Source organism: Gopherus flavomarginatus, chromosome 11 (genome assembly GCF_025201925.1).
Source record: "Gopherus flavomarginatus isolate rGopFla2 chromosome 11, rGopFla2.mat.asm, whole genome shotgun sequence".
Lineage (NCBI taxonomy): Eukaryota > Metazoa > Chordata > Testudines > Testudinidae > Gopherus > Gopherus flavomarginatus.
The window spans coordinates 42,432,509-42,450,939 of NC_066627.1; the positions used below are offsets into that span (position 1 = coordinate 42,432,509).

At 41.7% G+C, this 18,431-nt stretch overlaps 1 protein-coding gene across 2 annotated transcripts in view; it reads left to right on the forward strand.

Annotated features, from left to right (window-relative positions):
* Positions 1-3,470, forward strand: part of EDN3 (endothelin 3) — a 36,555-nt gene extending 33,085 nt beyond the window's left edge. For both annotated transcript variants that reach the window (XM_050917826.1, XM_050917827.1), the window contains one exon: positions 606-3,470. The gene's annotated coding sequence lies outside the window, so the exon portion shown is untranslated. The remainder of the gene's footprint in view (positions 1-605) is intronic.
* The last annotated feature ends 14,961 nt before the right edge of the window (positions 3,471-18,431 follow it).

Sequence of the window (18,431 nt, forward strand, 5' to 3'; positions counted from 1 at the left end):
TGTTTGGTGTTTTTAGTGGTTGTTTACTTATGTTTGATTTTGTTCTATTTGCCTTGGAGCAACTTTGGACACATCTGTTCATGTATTGTTTCAGTAAAACTTAAGTTGCCAAGACACAGAAAGTGGAACAAGTTGGGTGGAGAAAATATTTAGAAGCAACAGTAAATCTGGTTTATTGCTGGTTGTGGAAAGGTAAATTTGACCTAGATTCTAATTTCTGTTAACCGTCTCCACCTCCACTCCCTAGTCCATTCTGAATACTAACCTCACTTGACATCAGAATAAGACAAAATGCTTTCAGTTCTGAGGTGGAACGCAGCAGCCAGTGGAACTAGACATGCCAGATCTGGAACTTCATACCTGCAGTTTTCAAGGGAGGTGTTTGGATTAGAAACTCCTGATTTGAATTCATCCTTATGATTTTGTTTGAGAATCAGATATAATTAGATTTTCAAGTGATTCACTGCACCCACAAATAATCATGGATCCAATTTTGTACCCCCAGTTTTGCCGAGGTCATGGCAAGGCTGGTCTCAAAATCAGGTCCATATACTGCAATATAATCCAGCAAATTTCATTCAAATTTATTTTTTTTAAAGGTTTAGTGTTTGTTTGCCGAAGCTCAGAAGCAAGAATCTAAGCTACAAATCTCCCATGAGATGGACATATTGGAATGCTTCAGGCTGGCTGCCAATAGATAATCGAGCAGTATGCAATGCCTTTATTGCATTGATGTCAGTTTGAGGGCACATGAACCTGTGTGAAGAACTTTGCATCCTTTTATACTTCTCTGACGAGAGTGTCATAAACCATGCAGTACAGGATGAGTATCTGCATGTACCCTGGAGATGCGGGGGAGGGAAAAAGGAGTATTTAAACTTAAGCAACACAAACAGATTCAAGAATGACTTTTTACCTGGTTTTAAAAATAATACAGTAGAAACATACTGTTCCACTTAGTGCTTGCTGCCTGCGTGAAGTAACCAGTTCCAGCTGTATGCAGGCAATTATGATTGGAGAATCTGGTAAATTAGAGAATTGTCTGTATAAGAATTTGCATTATGGATAAACAGAAACTAAATTCGTCTCTTGCTAATAGATGCAAGCCTATTAGCCAATCATCATATTGTAACATTGTTGGCAGATATTTAAAAGTCAGTATCTATGCAGAATAAATATGAATGGTTAATATTTATATCAATATAAAATATAGCAAGTTAGCAATATACAGTAAGTATTCAATAGGTTACTTAATTAAGGCACAAATTATTTCTGTGCTGGAAATAAACACATCTACAATGAATATCTAGGGATATACACTGTAGTTGATGAATGGAATTCCAATTATCCACCAGCAAGAATCTGCTGAGGATGAAACTAAGACTGACAGATACAAAAGCATTATCTAAACTTTATACATTCAAAATAATTTACATCTCTCTCTCCTAATCCCATATGTGCTGTGCCATACGTACCCAGTGCATACATTCCTATTTGCTGATGTTTTTAACCCTTGATTCAAACCACTTTACTGAGCAGTTGAAGGATTGGGGAAATGTCAAGAAAATGGGAACAAGGACAATGTTGGTCCCTGGAAATTTATCATCAGAAGTGATTTCCTCAGCAAGTATGGACTGGACTATTTTTTTTGGGGAAACAAAAGAACAAGCAAGAGGATGAATAACACTTCCAAATGTTGCTCTTTGATATGATTTAAAATGTAACAGAGGAATTTCCTAACTTGTGGCATTACTGATTCCTTTGTTAGACCTTCATACAAATCTTCCTAGGTGAAACTATGAGCAAATGACATTTATCACTTTTATCAGAAGATAGTTGCAGACCAAAACAAAAACTGTAAATTGAATATAACTGAACTTTGAGTTCACAATACAAATGGATATATAGGTTAAACAGTGGCAATAGACATTGAAACAAGAAAGGGTAAGGTCTCTGCCAAAAAATTATATATATATTATATATATGGATATATTTCATAAATAAATTATTAGAGTTATAAAGTGAATATATCTTTCAATTATCACATTTGTATCACTGTTTTTTACTTGCTGGCATGATTTTGTATGTTTATAGAAATGTAGATTATTTATTGTTAAAACACTTCACCTATGGCTTTTTGGTGTGGCTTTTTAAAAATAATATAACAAAGGGAATGTGTGTGTGTGCATATGTATATATATTTTAAATAACCAACCTTTTGTTATGAAAGCAATAATGTTCATTTATAACCATTTTTTGGAATACTTATGCACAATTAGGAATATGAGAATTTCCCACCTTCAAAGGAGAGTGGTAGTTCTCCTAATAAGCTGCAAATTAAGTAAAATCAAAATCACAATAAAAAGACCTCTTTGATATAACCATGAATTAAAAAGATATAATTTAATCTTCTGTCTCTTCCGTGGCTGAATGGATATCTTGGTATAACCCATATCTGGTCTCACTGGAGTTGTTGGACAAATGCAGAAGCACTCAATCCAGGCTAGTTATGAACTCTGTACTCTTGCGTCAGCCGGAAGATCCACAGACTTCAGAATCAGGCAATAAAGAGACCCAAGGTGGCTAGCACCCTACTGACTCAGTGCTGCCTCCACTGGTACTGTTAGCAGGCTCTCTCTGGTACAAGTGGTCAATATATTTTGGATTCCTACTATTTTGTCCTAGGTGGGAGCTGGTGCAATTTAAATTTTGTATCCCTACATGGAGTCTCACCCCTAAGTCCTGCTTGTCTTCTCTACAGTGTTTTTTTCCAAAGATGGAGTGCCAAATTCACTGAGGTTCTATGCCATCTTGTAATGACGTAAACTTACACTTGCCTGTCCGAGTTTTGGCACTGCACTGGATTTGACCCTGGAGTGTTGGAGGGACTGCTGTGCTTTGGCATCAGGAAGAAAATTACTGGATTTTACATCTGAATGCTCCCTTAAAATAGTTTGCTTTTGGGGTGCCCCACAACAAAGAATATCATTCTACCAATGCAATGTTGTAATTCCTGTGAAAATTAGTTTATCATCAGGGCCTCAAAGTGAAGAAAACAAACATAGTAAGTGAAAGTTATACCGAACCCAGGAGAGGCAAAAAGCAGAGTCCTGCATGGACCTCTTCTGCTGAATCTTAGCTAATGCAACCCATGCCCAAACACTAGGCTCACGCAGGCCCTAGAATTATCTGAGCTGGAACTAGAGTTATTCTACTTGAGAAAAGATTAATGGGCTTGACATTCAGTAAATAATAACCTCATGCATTTATAGCAAGTTTCACCCTGAAAGATCCTAAGGCAGTTAGGAAAAAGTTTTCAAAACTGCTTGGCAGCTCTACCTGTTCTAGTTGGGAGCTGCTGGATGGAGAGTCCTTTTGAAGTTGTGCTTACTTCATCTGGGAGCTGAGTTCTTTTGAAAATCTGGCCTTGAGGAAATGACATGTGAAATGAAAATTGCATATCGTGGAAAAGCTGATGGCTAAGGGCATAAAATGATCATTTTGCAGAATTCAACATCACCTCCCTTACTAAATGCTTTTTGTAACACATGGAAATTTATCAGATACATGGTTCATGGATGTGATAAAATCTTATTGAATTATTGTGTGTATGGACAGATAGAATTACTTTTCTGTTGGCTAAAATTATGATGAGCTGAAGTGCTCTTCATTTGCTTTAGAACAATGTGCTGAGTTGGAACTTTGATTTCCTGAAACTATTTATTAAATGCAGAAGAATTGACTTAATTTTCTCTCCAATGATATAATACACCCACTTAACTGACATGATTGACAGTAAACAGAGTGAGTGAAGTGCTTTCCAAAGATGCTAAACAAAGGCATATTTCTCGTTATGTCTGGCTGTGTTAATTAAGGACCAGACCCCAGACTTCTTATGCAGGCAAAAGTCCCACCAAATTCAAGATGCACGGCAAGACTTCAGTGGGATTTCCACCTTCCTATAGCATATACACTAGCCCCTATGAGGATTCTGTTGTATTTGAAAAAGCTGCTTTAAACAATGAGGCTAAAGAAAATGCTGTTAATAAAGAACAATGGCCACTTTAACAACACACTGCCACATCCCTAAACATTCCAGAGTCTTAGAAATGAATTAGTGTCTCAGCACAGTTCATTTCTCTCATTGGAGAGGAACGCTGGGAGTAGCTCTACACCAGGGGTTGGCAACCTTTCAGAAGTGGTGTGCTGAGTATTCATTTATTCACTCTAATTTAAGGTTTTGCATGCCCGTAATACATTTTAACATTTTTAGAAGGTCTATAAGTCTATAAACTATTGTTGTATGTAAAGTAAACAAGGTTTTAAAAATGTTTAAGAAGCTTCATTTAAAATTAAATTAAAATGCAGATCTTATCAATTTAGTGCCGTGATTCTTAACCTGGGGTGCACGCAACCCCTGGGGCAGGGCTGGTGTAAGGATATTTTGTGCCCTAGGCAAAACTTCCACCTTGCGCCCCCGCACCCCGCATATCAGTTCATTGAGGGGCAAATCCCAACGAGCCTTTATAGACCCCAGGGGCTGCTCCGCAGACCAGGTTCCCCCCTCCCTGCCCCCTGAACTCCCCTGCAGGGTGCACAGCCCCCCCATAACCCCTTTCCAGCCCACCCCTCTGGCCCCTGCCCCGAGTCCACTCACTGGCTTTGCCGGGCTTGGGCCACTTCAGCAGCTCGGCAGGGAGGAACCGCCTTCCAGAGGCACCAGAGAGCCAGAGCGTCCAGCTTGTGGCAGCAGCGAGCCCCAGCCATGGAGGAGCCGGCGCGGTGCAGGGGGGCAGCAGCCCTGCAAAGGCGGCGGCACTGCTAGCGGGGGCGGTGGCGCCCCCCTGCCCTTCAGCCGGCAGCGGGCTGAGTGGGTCCGGCGGCCCAGACCCCAGCTGGCAGGGAAGTGCCAGGCAAAAATCGGCTTACATGCCACCTTTGGCACGTGTGCCATAGGTTGGCAACCCCTTGTCTACACAGTGAACAGCAAGTGAGTGACAGAGCTCGGGTCAACAGACTTGGGATTGTGCTACAGTGCTAAAAATAACTGGGTGGATAGTATGGCTCAGGCTGGAGCTCAGGCGCTGAAACTGGGGGGTGAGAATGGGGGCTTCCGAGCCCAAGCTGCAACATCTCCCCAGCTGTTTTTTGTGCCATAGCCTGACCCCACCAGCCCACGTCTGTTCCTTGGAGACTTGTGCTGCTTGCAGTGTAAATATACCCCTGGTCTCTCATACAAGGATGTAGTTTCAGGACTCCCCTCAGCCATGATTATAGATGGGCACAGTGGTCCCAATTCTGAGACATTTTCTAGTAACCAGGACCTAGACTGATTACCAGCCCGCCACCCCAGGTTGTGGATTCCCTTGACAAAAAGGGATTTCCATGCTGGCAAAGCCCTGTGCTGCCCTTGGTGTATGAGCACACGAGGGAGGAGTTGTGGGCAGGAGCAGATGTTCCGCGAGCCGGGTATGACTGCAGTGGACTGCTAGATGGCACTATAGCAAATAGTTGGAGGCAGCAGAAGGCAGACTTATGCCAGGGTCCATGCAAGCCCCCCAGACAATCCAGAATTTAGTTGCCCAGAGGTGGCATAAAGCACAACTTAACTCAGAACCGGGGCCTGTAAAAGGTGATACCTCTCTAGCACCTCCTGGGAAGGGAGGGCGCTGCTCCTGTCTCAGAGTCCTGGTCTGAGGGTGATTGTGCCCAGAGACTTCTCTTTAACCTTTTCCTCTGGGCACAATCACCCTCAGACCAGCTCGTCAAGGCTGGGCAGGTCGTGAAAAGGAGACTCATTGCTCAGGGCAGGGTGACGTTCTGAAGAGCAGGACTCCCAACTCAGAGCTTCGCAGCCCCTGGAAGGGCCACTTGTACAAAAGCTACTATTCATAACAGATCAACATTTTTCGTAAGTGATATCTGTTTGCTGCTGAACACGGGGAGTTCCAGGGACTCAACACCCTCAAAATTATTTTTAATATAGCACTGTAAAAATGGACATAAGATATACATACTGGGCCGGATTCTGAGCTCAGTAAATATAAATTTAGAATGACTAAGATCAGAGTTTGGTCCCTGAGGTTTTCATTGAGAAGAAAAGTCCAGGTGAAGAAAACGCGGTGAGCTTTTCATTATAAAATATTTAGTGGTCTGGTCCTAGTCATTAGTGGACAAATTATTTACTCCTTTTTATATTATGGTAATGCCAAGAGGCCCCATTTTTAGGCTCCTTTCATACATAATGAAAAGACAGTTCTTGAGCCAAAGAGCTCACAGTCTAGGTTTGGGTAGTCAATTATTTTTTTGTCAAGGTCCAAATTTTTTGGTCAGGGTATAGTCAAGGTCCAGACTCCAGAGAAACATTTTTCATACTGCAACAACAATAATGATAAGTAAATAAAGATTTTGGGGTCTGTTCAAAAACATCTGGTGGTCTGGATTTGGCTCGTGGTCCACCTATTGGCTACCCCGATCCAAGTATATGATGAGAGACAATTCATGGATACAGACACACAAGGGAGGACATCGTAAGGGTGACGTGACAATGATTCTCGTAAGTAGCAGCGGTACCAACACAGCTATTGCTTAGCCACTCATCCCGAGACCACTGCACATCATGCAGGAGAGATGGCTAAGGATAGAAAATATCAGGGTTGCTGCAGGTCAGGACTGATGAGGATCAACACAATTTACATGGAGAAGCTTGCAGAACTTGTCCTGTGTAGCTCTGGCCAGTGCTATTCGTGCCTTACTTGCATGAGCCCTAAATCCTCCACTTTATAATAGAAGTAAAACTGATTCTATTACAACACTGTGCAATGATTCATTGCAGCAGGGTAAAAGGCTATCCATATTTAAGACCCCATATTTTCAAAAATGACCTTGATTTTTGGGGAGCCCAGCTTTTGAAACCAATGCCTCAGCCCAGCAAAGTCCTGAACACCCCTTGATTCCCACTGGTGGCACTCTGCACCTTCCACCAATGCTCACTTCACCATCTTTCAAAATTGTCTCTCTAGGCGCTGGTTTTCAGAGGCTCTGAGCATGAGCTACTCTAGGGGAAATCAATGGGGCTGTAAGTGCTCAGCTAGGGTGACCAAATGTCCTGATTTTATAGGCACAGTCCCGATATATGAGGTTTTTTCTTATATAGAAGCCTGTTACCCCTCACTGCCGTCCCAATTTTTCGCACTTGCTGTCTGGTCATCCTATGCTCAGCACGCTGGAAAATTAGGTGTCACTTGGGACAATCTGGTCTTGGATGATATAAGGAGAAAAGAATGTTTCCAGATCTAAGCAAGATATATAGGTGATGGGAGTAAGACAATGAAAGCGTAACAGAAGGCTATCATGATAAAAGGAACAGATTCCAGCCATGGGAACTTTAAACCTTTAAATCCATGGCTTGGAAGCCACTGGTATAGTAGTCAAGCAAAATTTTAAACAGATGAGATTGAAAACAATGTATACTTTTGTGGCTATAATTTTCAGAAATTATACACTTCTAACCTACTGCAGAGAGGTTTACAGGACAGAGAAACCTCACAGGGTTAAGAGGCTTACAATTCATCAGGAAATTTAAACAAAGAATATTGAACCGTTCTCTTTATAGTACAATTACTATATTTAAAAGTAATTTTCCCCCATAAAATATGGTGATGGTAGTTTGTGTTTTTGTTTTTGTCTCTTGGCTTCCAAGCTTTTCTAAAAGGCTTTGGAACTCATCAAGACAGCAGTGTCTAAATGTACATTCTGAAGGCTGTCTTTGTAATTTGTAAAAAGAACGAGGAGTACTTGTGGCACCTTAGAGATTAACAAATTTATTTGAACATAAAACCCACTTCATCGGATGAATGCAGTGGAAAATACAGTAGGAAGATATATATACACAGAGGACATGAAAAAATAGATGTTGCCATATTAACTACAATGAGAGTAGTAATCAGTTAAGGTGGGCTATTATCAGCACGAGAAATAAACTTTTGTAGTGATAATCAGGATGGCCCATTTCCAACAGTTGACAAGAAGGTCTGAAGAGGGTTTTAGCCCACAAAAGCTTATGCTCAAATAAATGTGTTAGGCCATGGCTACACTGGCACCTTACAGCGCTGCAACTTTCGTGCTCAGGGGTGTGAAAAAAACACCCCCCTGAGTACTGCAAGCTACAGCGCTGTAAAGCCTCAGTGTAATCAGTGCCGCAGCGCTGGGAGCGCGGCTCTCTCCCGTAAGGGATGTGGTTTACGTGCAGCGCTGGGAGAGCTCTCTCCCAGAGCTGGTGCTTCGACCACACTCGAAACTTCAAAGCGCTGCCGCAGCAGCGCTTTGAAGTGCAAGTGTAGCCATACCCTAAGTCTCTAAGGTGCCACAAGTACTCCTGTTCTTTTTGCTGATACAGACTAACACGGCTGCTACTTTGAAATTTGTAATTTGTGCTGACTTACTCATCTTGAAGGATAGTAGCTCTCATGAGAGGGAAATGGGGGCTAGCCTGGGCCAACAAGACCAATGTTCCATTCTCTGCTCTGCCACACATTTCCTGTGTGACCTTATGCAAGTTACTTAGGGCTAGATTTTTAAACTGGTTAGGCTGCTAGGCATTTTTGAAATCCCATTATGCACTTCTCTGCATCTTTAGACTCCTAAATATCTTTAATAATCTGCCTCAATTTTCTATTTGCATAACAAGGATAGTAACTTCCTTTACCTCACAGGGGTGTTGTGAGAATAACTCCATTAAAAGTAGTAAGGAGCTCAGACACTATGGGAACAGTGGGCTTTTTAAGTGGGTGGTTAGTTAGGCTTCAATATAGACTTGGCATATGCTACCATGTGATATTTAATAATGGACATAATGAGCCAGATACTCAGAATGAACTGGCAGAGCTCTGATGACTTCAGTGGAGTTATGCCACTTTACAAGAGCTGAGGATCTGGCCTAATAGCTTTCAGATGAGCAGAAGTCTTTGCAATTTGCCATTTATCTGGAGTTCTGTGTTCTACCACTCATTTCCCCTATTACTGTATGTACTAACCATGTGGAAACAGTCACTTTGGCACTTTAAAATGACAGCACATTAAATAATATTTTAATGCTGGACTATTTGGGGATCATACAGTTTTATCTGAATGGTAGAACCAGAGCATATAAAATGACGACTGCTGTGTTACTAGACATCAAATGACCATTTACTAGCTAACCGCTTCTTTTAAAGCTGTGCTTTGAGAATCAGATCCAACTTCTGTTCAAGTCAATGAGAGCTGGATGAGGCTTAAAGCAGGAGTAATTACATCCTAATTACTTAGAAGTCTGACTTCCTCTATTGTGTTCAACAACATTACTTGCATTAAGCAATAATATATGGATTTTTTTCAGTAGAATTTGTTTTGATTTTGTTAGCTCGTATTAGATTTGCAAACAGCAATACTGGAAGATTTGATTTAACTTTTCCCCCCCACAAACAATTGGCTAAACAATGTTAAAATGTCAGTTGTTTCTCAAAGAATAAAAACAAAATAAGACAGCACATGAGAGAGAAATAATGCATACAAGAAAGGATGAAAGGAAAGAAACTGTTTAAGATGAAACCAGCATTTTAAAATTAAACTCTCAGCTCCATATGCAAAATAGAGCAAAATGCTGCAGCTACAAAATGGTGTGTATCTGTTTCTTAAAAAATAGATATCTTTAGAGTGATGTTTTTCTGGGCAATATATATTGTTGCAATATAGAGTTGCTAGGTTGGATGAAGTCAACAGCCTATCAGCCCCTTTGCAGTGTTGTAGACCAGTGGTTCTCAGCCAGGGGAACATGTACTCCTGGGGCTACGCAAAGGTCTTCTGGGGGTACTTCAACTCATCTAGGTATTTGCTTAGTTTTATAACAGGTTACATAAAAAGCACCAGTGAAGTCAGTACAAACTAAAACTTCATACATACGATACTCATTTATATTGCTCTATACACTGAAATGTAAGTACAATATTTATATTCCAGTTGATTTATTTTATAATTGTATGGTAAAAACGAGACAGTCAGCAATTTTTCGGTAATAGCATGCTGTGAAACTTTGGTATTTATGTCTGATTTTATAAGAAAATAGTTTTCAGTGAGTGAAATCTGTGGGTATGCAAGACAAATCAGACTCCTGAAAGGGATACAGTAGTGTGGAAAGATTGAGAACCACCACTGCAGACAAAGTAAACTGGGTCTGGCCTAGCATTATAGCAAACCATAGGAAAATGGGAATATAACATGGAAAGTGGTTATACTATGGTAGGCTGGGGTCTTCTGTGTACCTGGGGGGGGGGGGAAGGAAGGGGGTCTGGGCACATATGAGCAGATTAACAAAGGGATTTAGGTGCCTAAGCTGCAGATGGATGCCTAGATGGATTTTCAAAAGCAACTAAGTGAGTAAGGCACTGAACTCCCATTGAAATTAATAGGAGATTGGCATCTAACCCAATTTAGGTACTTTTGAAAATCCCACTACGTGTCTAGCTGGATCTTTAAGTTCATAAATATCTTTGAAAATCTGGCCCCCAATTCCCATTCAGTGGGAGTTAGGGCCCACATAAGCCAAATGCACCCCTGTAGTTGCACATAAACCCTCAAAATAAGGCTTACTTGCCACTTAGGAAAAGTTCAGAGTTCAGGGCTTATAGCTTCTCTACGTTGCAGGCAATAAAAGCAGACATGATCACCAACACTTGACCAGGAGTGCTAATGACATCCCACCCAGTAGATGGCAGTATTTGGGGAAGAGAGACAAACCATATTATTATATAAGCAATCACAAATAAAAGCAGAGGGACTTTGCATAAATGGTTATGCCTAGTGTCCCTAGAGGGCTTTAAAGTCATCTTTCATGTGATGACATGTTCACACGAGCTTACTTAAATTAGAGGCAATCATTGCCTTATCATTTGCAAGAGCTCCAGAGTTCCTGCTCCTGAAGTACCTATCTGTGAGAAAGAGAACACCAATGAGTGGTAGTATGAGTCAAACCAGAAGTTGCTACTGGACTGGGACTTCTCATGATGCCGTTCCTAGTTACTTGACACACTTGCTCCAATTAAGGTGACCACCAATCCTTAATTGGGCGAGAGAGTCCCGAAATGTAGATTTCAAGTCCCGGTCCCAGACTGAATGACTCCGGGACAACACTTGTCCTGGATTCTCCTCAACACAATTTATATTTACCGCTTAGCAACGGTCAAACCATAGCAACTACAGTGCAATGCAAAGCCTTGCTACTACTGCATCATTCACAGTGCTTACACAGCCACAGAATGACTGACACATGGTGTAGCCAATCTAAGATATAACTTATCGTCCCACTATCATGTGACTTGTAACACTTCTCACGTGTTACCAAATGGCTAAAACTAATCGGCTTTGGTGATGCAGTTCAGTGAAGAATAGGACACATTGGTAAGTTGATATTTAATTTTTAATTGCCCTTATTAGCATCTTGGGACTGTATTTGGGGCAGGCAGCTAACCTCTCCTTCCACCATGGCGACACTATTTTTTAGCATGCTAGCTCAATCAGCACTAGTGCAAGTGTGTCTTCTTGAGAGGGAGTCGTACCCTGAGACTGAAGGGTAGACATACCCTCAGGCAGGCAGACACTACTACTGCTATTTTGTTTTGTAGGATCCAGATTTTCAGAATTGCAGAAGAGCAACTGGAAGTGTAAACAAATGTGCCCGTGCCATTACCACAGTTGTAAATGCGGTCATCACAACGAGCATGCACATGGACCGCTAGATGTCTGATTAAATGTGTGCACAGACCTGGTAAAGGCATGCGCAGACCAGACAAGCCTTTTTGAGGGCACCGTTCTGAAAACCTGGATCTTGGGTGCTTTTGATGGAGAGTATCCTAGAAAAAAAATGGATCAGAAGAAGTATCTAATGTGGTAGTGTTAAGTGCTGACCTGCATCTGGCTGAGGAAACCAGAGATGCCTGTGGAAGTGGGACCCTGTGTAGTTACTGTTGATAACTCTGGCTGTCAGTGTGAAGCTGAGCTGTGTTACTAAGTAAATAGCCGATGGCAGCAGCAGCTTCCAGAGTTGACACACCACCTAGCCATGAAAAAAGCCAGAAGGAAATGCGTGAAGAATGTTAATGGTCATGGTGTTCAGGTAGCATTATCCCAATTGTGTGCTAGTTATCCTGCAGTGAGGTGACATCTGTATCCAGCATGTCAAGGCAGAACTGCGTCGCTGTCCAGGCAGAGTTGGTTTCCCCAGTGCAAATCAGAGGGGCATGCAAGAAAGCCCAACACATCCCATTTATTAACCCACTGCTCCAGCAAGCTCGATTTTAGAATTAAAGCCTAAATTGAATCAAAGGGTTTTATTTGCAGCATTTGTTTATAGAAAATTGATAACAGTCTGCAACAAAGGATCTCACAGATACACCAATTCCCCATTTGTTCTAAATTACAATAAATAAAATGGAAGCAAATAACAAAAAACAAACCCCAACCTAAACAACAACAAAACATCCAGCAACAAACCCATTTCCTTAGGACATATTTAATTCATTTCTTTCTCTCTCATTTATCAAATGGTTTAACATTTGTTTCTTTCTGATGTTTCAGTTATCAGACTCTTCATGGTCTAATGTGAAACAGCCCCTGGTATAAATGAGATGCCCTTGTTTTTGAACCATGAAACTGAGCTAGCTGCTCATCTGATCTTAATTGTTCTTGCTGACTTTCTTGTGTGAAGGAGATTGAAATAAATTGCAGTAACCTAAGCTTACAGTTCTCCTGCCTGTCTGGTTGCATGGCTTGCTGGTGTACCAAAGAGAGGAGAAGAACTGATACCCTGGCCCAACAAGTTTATAGTCTTAGGTCTGGTCTACACTGGGGGTGGGAGGGAGGGGGAAATTGATCTAAGTTATGCAACTTCAGCTACATGAATAACGTAGCTGAAGTCGACGTACTTGTATCTATTTACCACAGTGTCTTCACTGCAGTAAGTCAACTGCTGACACTCCCCTGTTGACTCCGCCTGCGCCTCTCGCTCCGGTGGAGTACTGGAGTTGACCGGAGAGCACTCACCGGTCGATTTATCGTATCTTCACTAGACTCAATAAATCGACCCCTGCTAGATCGATCGCTCTGGAGGTAAGTGTAGACATGCCCTAAGGGATTAACCCTGCAAGTGCTGGGCACTCCAAGGTGGAGTAGCCCCCTCGCTTTAGTGAGGACGCTCAGCTCTTTGCAGGATCATGCCCAGCTAGACAGACAGCAATTCATGCACCATAGACGACCAGGGTCTAGTCCTATCCTGGATTTCAGTGAATCTTTATACTTTCAAATCACCCTTTCTAGCTAAAGTGGACTAAAAAGGTGAGGGTTGGGCAGGCAACCCATTGTGTGTGTGTGTGGGTGTGTGGAGGGGGAGGATTAAGGGAGGAGTGGGCCTAATCAGCAACTTCAGCATAGAGCAGAAGTGGGGGAAAGGGTCAGGCAACTACTTACTGAAGAGCGCCAAGAAGATTCAGGGCCAGCTGGCTCTCTCTCAAGACACTGAAGGTGAAACTAGGGAGTAGACTTCAGTTTCCTGAATATATTGCCCAGAAGGCAACAAAAGACAGTAAAGGGGCCAGGTCTCTACTGAACAGGGTGAAGCCGTGAAGAAAACAGTGACTCAATCCCGACTCTGAGCCCTGGCTTGCTGAAAGGCCTGTGAACTTAGAACTTTTCGCTGACTCAGAGCAGTGCCCGGTGGGGGTTGAAAAATTAAACTCAGTTGAGATTCAATGCCAAAAGCCTCCTGGAATCACGCACGCCTGTGATACACAGATCCTGAACAAGATAAAAGCATTAACAGGCTTTTGTATCTGTATTTTATTTCCAATGGGTCCACCGCAGAAGGTAAGTTTGTTAATGCCACAGGAATAAAGCCAGAATTCAACACCTTCTGGTGTCAATTTATCAAGTCATGGGTCAACTGCGGGTTAAGCTGTGCACTATTTTAAAGGTGCTGCCAATTACATGCCAGACCAAACTGAGGAGTTTCCATTCTTACATTTAAAAATCTTTTCATACACAAGTCTGATCACAAGTTAATAAACGATTCAATGCTAAAATCCCTTAACAAGATACTAAGGTCCTTCCGTTTATATTCAGTCGTTAGCCAGGTAAAGATCCTATGGGACATAAGGATTTGGCTCTATATTTAGGCAGTGAGGAATGGGAGATAAAAGACTTAGGAGAGGCCATGGATCTGGCGCTAAATCAGGCTTGCAAAGGGGATTTAAAGGTGCTTTCAGAAAGCAGCACAGGATTCCCCAGTGGAAATGAATCCTCAGCGGGTTTGGCCCAGTTAGATCATAGGAGTATACCCAGGACTGGGGGACAATATCTCCAGAGTTATAATCCTGGTTCTTCCACTGACTCACTGTAGGGTCTTGAGGAAGTCATTTAGTCTCTCTGAGCATAAGTTTCCTCACCTGTTAAATGGTATAATACCTGCCTAACTACCACAGGGGCAGGGCCAGACTAAGGTAATTTGGGGCTCTAGGTGCACTCCACATAAGGCCCCATGGCCTTACCCCTGTGCCTTGCCTCAGCTCATTTGCCACTTAATGGCTCCACCCTTTATTGGAGCGGCAGTGGCATAGGATACTCATGCAAGGGCTGTTTTCTGGGGGAACTGTACAGTTCCTCTTTCCCCCACATCCATCAATCAACCACCACTTTGTGTTTTCAGGCAGACGGGGGTCTGTTCTCGAGGTGAAAGCCCTCAGCCTGCTCCCTGCTGAGGGCTCTGTATGGAGAAAATCCTCCCAACACCACTATAAAAGACCTAAGATGGGGTGGCAGTGGGGAGGACGACACTCATAGACCTGTGCTGGATTGGCATTGGTGGAGTGCCCAAAGCAGCTGGTTTCATATATAGGATGTATGGAGCAGTTCACACCTCTTGGAGGAATTGTTTCAGGCTCTCTGCACACTCAAGCGCTGGTTACACTTGGATCACATTCTGAAGCATTTCTTTACTACAATGAATGCTAGAAACTTGTTATAGTATGAAACCTGATATTTCGGTCTCATCATGTGAATCCAGGAACAGGGGCCCTAGACACTGGCTGAATGAGACCTGAAGAAGATTGTGGCAGGGCATAATTAGTTACTGTTCAGTACTCTGCAGATGTAAAGAACTATTTAATTATTATTTCAAAAGCAACTCTGCTGAATCTTAACTGCTGTTTCACCTTTACTGCCTCATAGCAAACCTGGACACAACTTGGGATCTTATGCCAAGGTAGAATCAATCATTGTTGAAAAACACCCGAAAGATAACTAATTAAGACATCTGGGTTGTTTTTTTGGGGGGTACCAAGTCCCTGTCAGCCATTCAAGTCAATGTGCTGGAGCAATGCAAGCTTTAAAAAAACAATTTGAATCACCATGGTATGGAGAGGTTAAAACAAGAGCCTATCAAATATTACCTGATTAAATAGACTAATACTTATGACCTTGTGAGAGGAAGGACAAAATGATTATTTTGGTGTATCTAGATACTGTAGAAAAGAAAGAACAGTTGGTGATATTGAGAAATGGCAGGTCACTCTAAATTACGGGAGGAAGTTAACGGTCAAGTTACCATGTCAAAACCCAAGAGTATCAAAGCACCTCTACCTCTTGTAAAGGACCGGTAATAGGCCACGTCACTTTCTCTAGCTGACCATCCACTCTGCTTGCTTTAGAGCAGCCTAACAATGAATTAATTAAAAAACAACAAAGAATGGCTAAAAGGTCCAGCTGACAGGGTGGTCATCAAGTCTTCAGCTGAAGTTAATTTATATGAAGGTCAAAATCTCTACAGCACTTAATGCCACACAAATCAACAAGTTTAATACTAAATAGCAGGCAGAAAACAGCCAGACTCCAGGCAGATTTACCCCTATGCAAACCCCTAGGATGGGGGAGAAGACAAGCTTAGCCATAATATTTAGCAAGTCATGTTTATGTAGATTTTGGAAAGTTAACTTATTTATATTTACTATTAGTACATACCAAAAATGCACCTCTCTTAGTCTCTAGGCATCTTTGCCAAAAATGAAAAGATACAATCAAACACAAAAATAAACCTAACATCTGCTGCTCACCCTCAAGCCAAAATCCAACCCCCAATCACAGGAAACTGTAGCTCTTGTGAAAGATTCTAGAGATTGTTCCCAGAAACCCTCTGTGCTCAGAACACCTAGATTATAAACATTGCAAGATTCCCAATATTCTGTCACCAAAGTGTGCCACACTCCAAAAACACTTCACATGAGACTGTAGTCCTGTTTCCACAAACCATTCAGTCCAGGTCCTTTTTGCTGAGACCACCACAACCATCACCAAGAGCAACTGTGCTATTGTTTTTCTCTCTCTCACACTTATGTGCCATAAATTATAGAAAAGTCATCATATGGGAATGATTTGTGTGGTCACTCTGATCTGGATTTGAACCAGTGACTTAGAGGTTAATTGTTCCATGACTGTTCTCCAAAGCAAATCCAGCAAATCCAAACTTTACAGCTTCACTCATTTGTCTTTATGCTCTGAATGCAAGGTGTTTGAGGGCAAAATTTAATCAGAAAATCCAAACTGCAATAAAAATCCTAATTAGTACCTTGGGGAGTAAGCACAGAAAAGTAGAAAGGTCAGTTTTTTATAAAATCTTTGCCATTAAGTGAACACATGTAGCTTCCCTGAGAGGGTTAGAGAATCTAAAGAGAAATGAAATTAGAAGAAAGAGGAATAACCTGGTAAAATTTGAGAATTATGCATTTTCCAAGGCTAGGCCCTGATCCTGCAATCTGCTTTCCTCTTCCTCCCTCTGGGAACATTTCACCCAAGCAAACTCTTTTCCGGTCCGGAATATAGCAGAGGTATCTGACATTAAGATCCTCTAGGAGGAAAATAATAATACCTAGCTGTTATATAGTGCTTTTCATCAGTAGGTCACAAAGTGCTTTACAAAGGAGGCCAATAGCACCAGCCCCATTTTACAAGTGGGGAAACTGAGGCACAGAAAGGGGCAGTGACTTGCCAGAGGTCACTTAGTAGCAGAGCCAGGAAAAGAGCAGAACTGTTTCCACCCACTCCCTGGCAGCTGGCCTGATTTCCTGTGCCATGGCAGCCGCTCCAGTCCTTCCTCCCACTCTCACGTCCACGAGATATCACAGGGGTGGAAAGGTACATCAGCCCCACCCCCAGTGTTTCCATTGAGGGGGCACTAGCCCCCTTCTGTCTCCTGGTTCTGCTGCCTCCACTTTGAAGAATAATAAAATCTGTATATCCACATTCATCTATTAAAAGAACAGATAGAGATGGAGGAAAATTTTTGTCCCAACCACAAATGGTGATTACAAGATCTGAACATAATATGCCTGCAGACACTTCTAAAACATGAGGGTCAGTTTTAGAAAGAGGATTGCACTCTGCCAGAGTGTTTCTGCAAGGATTGGGAACTGGAAGAATTCAGCTGGCAGAGCAAGTGAGCTCTGAGAGAACCACAATCAAGTAGGAAGTAAGACTAACAGCAAATAGAAGAGTGTGGGGAACTCTTCTGCCTGTAATAGTTCAAATGACAGTAGTGTGAATAACAGGGTTTGGGTAACATTATCCCATTGACACTGTTGGAAGTAGCACAAATTTGCACTGTACCGTTTGGAGGGGTTAAGTCTAATTTTGTTTTACAGCTGCAATAAAGTGTATTGCAAACCCTTGATACAATACATGGGATGTCAGAAGTGAGTCTGTTTTCACATAATCAGAATTAGGGAGGCTCTGGCCTGAATTGCTAGGCTTCTTTCACGTATTCTGATTTATTCTGATTTCTGTTCAGATGAGGGCTGCCAGTCGCAATTAACTCAAGCAATTAACGTAAAATAAATTAACTAGATTAAAAAAATTAGTCATGATTAATCACAGTTTTAATCACACTGATAAACAACAGAATACTAATTTAAATTTACTATAAATATGTTTGGATTTTTTTACATTTCAGTTACAACATAGAATACAAAGTATACAGTGCTTTATATTATTTTTGATTAAATATTTGCACTGTAAAAAAATAAAAAATAGTATTTCTCAATTCACCTCATACAAGTGCTGAAATGTGATCTCTATCGTGAAAGTGCAATTTACAAATATCGAATTATTTTCTTTTACATAACTGCAGCCAAAACCAAAACAATGTAAAACTTTAGAGCCTACAAGTCCATTCAGTCCTACTTCCTGTTCAACCAATTAATAAGACAAACAAGTTTGTTTGCATTTACGGGAGATAAAGCTGCCTGCTTCTTATTTACAATGGCACCTAAAAATGAGAACAGGCGTTCACGTGGCACTCTTGTGGGCAGTGTTGCAAGGTATTTAGGTGCCAGATATGCTAAACAGTGGTACGCTCC